We start from the raw sequence: 5898 nt of genomic DNA, 5'->3' as shown, positions 1-5898 counted from the left end.
GAGAAGGAGGAGAGAGAAGAGAAGGAGGAGAGAGAAGAGAAGGAGGAGAGAGAAGAGAAGGAGGAGAGAGAAGAGAAGGAGGAGAGAGAAGAGAAGGAGGAGAGAGAAGAGAAGGAGGACAGGGGAAGATGAGGATGAGAGGGGAAAAGGAGGAGGAGAAGGGAAAAGGAGGAGGAGAGGGGAAGAGAAGGAGGAGAAAGAGGAGTGGTGGTGTGACGGTGATATTTCTAGTTAGATTAGCTGTAGAAATAGTGACGGTTGTGGTGGTAGCAGTGTTGTTCTTGGCGGTGGTGGTGGCAGTGGCGGTGGCGAATACGTTGGTGGTAGCAGCAGCAGAAGCAGAAGCAGCAGCAGCAGCAGCAGCAGCAGCAGCAGCAGCAGTGGTAGTAGTAGAAGTAGTAGTAGTAGTAGTAGTAGTAGTAGTGATGGTGGGGTTTGCTACACACTGACATTCACATTGAATACTTTATATGCAAATGCTGTAATGCTTCTACTTACCGACTTCTCTCTCCCCTCTCTCTCTCTCTCTCTCTCTCCCTGTCTCTCTCTTTCTCCCCCGTCTCTCTCTCTCTCTCTCCCTGTCTCTCTCTCTCTCCCTGTCTCTCTCTCTCTCCCTCTCTCTCAATATTATTTTAGTTTTAGTTTTCCTTACCTTTTCAAATCTCTCCTCTTGTCTTCTCTATATCATATATATATCTACCTGTCTCATGCTCTTTAGAGTTCATTTTTCTTAACTGTTAATATCAAATTAGTATTGTGTTGTTGTTTTGTATGTGTTGTGGTATTAACATCTTCCAGGTTTGCATCTCAAGCATCAACACCCGCACCATGCATTGCGTGTCTCCTTGAGCAAGTCATTTCATTCATCCTGCTTCACTCTACACATTCTGGTTGTTTCATTGGATCAAGGGTGAGGGAGTAAAAAGAGTGGTTATGTCTAATCGTGCCTACATAGGCACCTGACACAATTAACGAAAACATCGTACACATTATATATGCTTCGTATCAAAATGCCCCAGCCAGCCGTCATTCCCTTTGAAAATTTCTGCTTTTAGTCAGCTGATTTATAAATGTTGGCATCAATCTGCTTTTTTTCCCCTTAGCTTTATTAATTTGTTCACATTCCAGTTTATTTAATTAAATCCATAGTTTGTGATTGGCACGGCTAGAACATTAATGTCTGATAATTTGATTCTAGAGTTTAGTTCTATCAAGATTACAGGTTTAAATTGATCATAATACTGTTGGTTAATTTGTTTTTTTAATTTCGTATTCGAGTAGCTCTGCAGCCAATGTTATACATATGTTATAATGATAAATTTATATTGTGTTAAAGTTACGTTTTCTAAACCCATAGCAGCAAAGTCAATCAAGAATACATTAACTCGAATTCTTCAGGTATTTATGTCAGCTAGAAACATTGGCTGGGGAAATTAATAAATTGAGTGCAAATTGTATAGAGCCTTGAAAATTATTTTCCAAGAACAAGCGATAAAATTAGAATAGATGAGATGTGTTAGCAACGCAATAGTCATTGAAAGATCTTATATCAAAGAATAATCTACAACATTCAAATTTATCACCTTATCACCTATGGGTCAAGTACACAACTTTATATCTCTTGAAGAATTCTTCTTCCTTACGATTATAACCGAATGTCTGGTACCCGTTTAAATATTCCAATACGTCATTTTCTTTCAGTTACACTTTATCTCCAGGATACACAAAGGTGATGCGAAAGGCATGTATTTGATAAATAGGTAATAAGGCGATAAATCTGAGATTTCTAGACCCATCTTTGATTTCAGACCTACCAATTACGATTCGTCTACTAACACTTCTAAACTATTCATGTGTTAACTTCCGCTCTCAGAAAATAATTTTCAAAATTCATTATAAGTAATTTGTACTCAATTTTTTTAATTTTCAGGGAGAAGTTTGGAATTTTATCAACACTACGAAATATTTCTGTTGTCAGTAATTACATATATGGATAAATTAAATTAATATATCCTTTTCCAACTTTCCTGCTGTAGGCATTTTATTTTTATTCTTATTTTTTTCCTTTTGTTTGTTATATATTTAGGATGAATTTTCTGTTCTTTTTTTCCCTCGTATAGGGGTGGGGGCAAGCATAGTTGTACGGTTGAGAAGCTCGCTTTTCAACCATAGGATTTTGGGTTCAATCCTAAAGTGTGTTGCCTTGGGCAAGTTTCTTTTACTATATCCCCGAGCCGACTAATGCTATGTGAATTGATTTTGGTAGAGGGAAACTGTGTGGAAACCTGTCCCATATGTGTGTGTGTATCTTTGTGTCTGTGTTTGCCCTCCACCACCACCACTTGACAACCGGTGTTGGTTTCTATACGTCCCCGTAACTTAGCGTCCCGGCAAAAAAAGACTGATAGAATAAGTAACAAACTTTAAAAAGTAAGTACTGGGGTGGATGCGTTCGTCTAAATCCTTCAGGCCGATGCCCCAGCATGGCCGTTGTCCAATGAATGAAACAAGCAGAAAAATGCCCCGAAGTTCTTGGATTTCTTTCTCGTACCCTATTTTACTTCTTTAAATTTTATTCCTTCGTTTATTTTTGCCTTTGCAAATTAAAGATAATTTTCCTGAAAACCACGTTTTTGTACTCATTACTTTTTTTTTGTTTTAACGACAAAGTCAGACGAAGAAGCCAATATGCATGATCTTTCCTTAAGGGCCAGGAGCAAAGAGAGTAGTCTATCCTAAGGGTAGTGATCCTGCATAAATATTTCAGCTGAGTCGTATCCATTAAATACTCCCGAGGATCAGATGTGGTTTTAAAATGCGAGACACATTAAGTCTTCCGTCAATAACGTAAATACTCTCTCCTGTATTTTTTCAACAGTCCCTGTCAAACAAATTTCAGCTTCGTTATTTCTTTAATGTATGTATAATTCTTAATAGCTTGTGTTCTTTAATAATTAAATATATAATATAGTCATAATTTTTATGGAATAAAATTTTCATAATTTATGATTTTAATCCAATATTTGCAATTTTTTAATTATGCATTTATTAGTTGCTTTACAAATATATTTATCATTGATATCTTTACGCTTTTAATTCATAGTTTACCAATTATAATTACGCAATTTATTTTGATAATTATAACTTCATGATCAAGGCGCGTGGTTTAATGGATAGGGTGTTCGGTTCATGATTAGAAAGTCGGGAGTTCAATACCCGGAGGTGAGTTGTGTTCTTGAGCAAGGCATTTTATTTCTTGTTGCTCCAGTCCATTCGACTGGCATTAATGAGTAGTACCTGTATTTCAAGGTCAGCCTTGTCACTTTTTATGTCACGTTGTATCGTCCTAAGAACTATGTTAAGATCAAACGTCTCTGTGCAATGCTGAGCCGTTTGAACGTTTATTTCACGAGCAGGGCCGCTCCGTTGATCAGAACAACACACGTCGTCGTAGCCAATAGAGAGCCGGTTATAATTTCATAGATAATGTGTTTGCCTAAATCTTTGTATATGTTGCTTTTAATTTCAGACCTCTCATTTACTTGTGATGGAGATTGTTTTTCACATTTCCCTATTTGTATTTCAATTTTGCTTCTCTCCCTTTCTTTTCATATATAAGTCTTTATACAAAAACGAAATCGAATATGAACCGATACATTTTAGAAGAATTTTTTATACCTTTAACAGGAGTGGCTGTGTGTTCAGTAGCTTGCTTACAAACCACATGGTTCCGGGTTCAGTCCCATTGCGTGCCACCTTGGGCAAGTGTCTTCTACTATTGCCTCGGGCCGACCAAAGCCTTGCGAGTGGATTTGGTAGGCGGAAACTGAAAGAAGCTCGTCGTATATATATATATATATATATATATATATATATATATATATATATATATATATATATATATATATGTGTGTGTGTGTGTGTGTGTGTGTGTGCGTGCGTGTGTTTGTGTGTCTGTGTTTGTCCCCCAAACATCGCTTGACAACCGATGCTGCTGTGTTTACGTCCCCGTAACGTAGTGGTTCGGCAAAAGAGACCAACAGAATAAGTACTATGCTTACAAAGAATAAGTTCTGGGGTCAATTATCTCGACTAAAAGTGGTGCTCCAGCATGGCCGCAGTCAAATGACTGAGACAAATAAAATAGTAAAGAGAGTGTAACGGATAACAAAATATTCGATTGTTATTGTGTTTTTTTATATATTCATTAAAATTCAAATGGGAAATGGAATTCGACGATGAACAAAAATTTGAAATCAAGTCGCAGATAATAGAAGATTGTGTTTGGTATACTGTTTACGAAGGTTTTAGTTTGAAACTTTCTTGATACGTAATTTGTGTGGTGTTGTAGACCAGCATTCCCCCAAACTATTTGTACTACGTACTGGTTCCATGCAAGACAATTTCTCCTTGGATTGAGGTATCATGCACATAAAAAACACTGTTAAAACGTAATATATTATTTAAATTATTAGATATATAATACATGTATATAACATATATAATACATATATATTACATATATAATACATATATAATGCAGAAACACTCTACAGACTGCGATAATCAATCAAGTAGATATAAGATTTTAAAATTTAGTCTTTCTGTTGCGGCCCGGTAACAAATGATCCATGGTCAACTACTGGTCAGCGGCCCCGCGATTGGAAACATGTTCTAAACAATTTAATATATCTGTACCACCAAATGTAGAGTATTGTATATTTTCACATCACTTGTTCGACAAGCACGGCGAAATCTTTTTGTCGCTAATGAGGGTTTAATAATATGGAAACAACTTAAGATCATCTCCCGTAGTTCCTGAAATAATTAGAATAGTATTAGTCATTGACAAATATTGAATTTGCCTCACTAGATAGATAGATATATCTCCAGTAATATTTGGTCTTTGATAATCTAGAACGACAGCGTTTAAGATATAATGGAAGGTAATACAGAATACCTCAACGCAGATATACGTGTTCTTCCACTTAAAATTGCGCTGTAAATTGTGCTTGGTTGAAATTATTGCCTTCTTATTTCAACACTTGCATGCATTAAATTAACAACCCAAGTTCCAAGTTCTTGCAGACACGCTTCTAAACACATGTTTGAAATTACTGTGAGTCACGTCGTTTCTGTTTGAAGGAGTCTTAAAATATTTTGTCACATACACAACTTTAATTAAATGGTGTGCGTGGACATATATATATATATATATATATATATATATATATATATATGTGCGAGGGGAAGTCAAAAATTATCTGTACTTTCGCCATAAAATATCTTTATTAGTGTCACACTGGCTTCTGCGCATGCGTGCTTATAATTGGTACTATTGTGGTCACGTGATCGAAGTTTGAGCCTGATCGCGCCATTTTTTCTTTCTGGCTTTACAGTGTAAGCGTGGCTGCTCCAATGGCAAAGTGCACAACAGAAGAACAAAGAGTAATGATCCGAGAGATGGTAATGGCGAATCGGTTAACCATTACCTTCTCACGCTTGTCCGGCTACTTTTAAACTTCTCGATACTCTCATGCACACAACTACACGGTAATGCGCTGTCCCCGTATTTTGATAAAATCATCCGATGAATTTCAGCATCTGACACACTTTTCGTCCAGAGAAAGCAGGTCACTGCTCTTTGTTTTCCTTGGCGCACATTGCTAGAGGATCGGCCATGCTTACACTGTAAAACCAAAGAGAAAACTGGCGCGATCAGGCTCAAACTTCGATCACGTGATCTCAATAGTACCAACTAGAATCACGCATGCGCAGAAGGCAGTTTGACAATAATAAAGATATGTTGTGGTGAAAGTGCGGATAATTTTCTACTTCCCCTCGTATATGTATATCCATATATATATATATATATATATGTATATCCACATATATATA

Source organism: Octopus bimaculoides, chromosome 11 (genome assembly GCF_001194135.2).
Source record: "Octopus bimaculoides isolate UCB-OBI-ISO-001 chromosome 11, ASM119413v2, whole genome shotgun sequence".
Taxonomy (NCBI): domain Eukaryota; kingdom Metazoa; phylum Mollusca; class Cephalopoda; order Octopoda; family Octopodidae; genus Octopus; species Octopus bimaculoides.
This window is presented reverse-complemented; position numbering follows the sequence as displayed.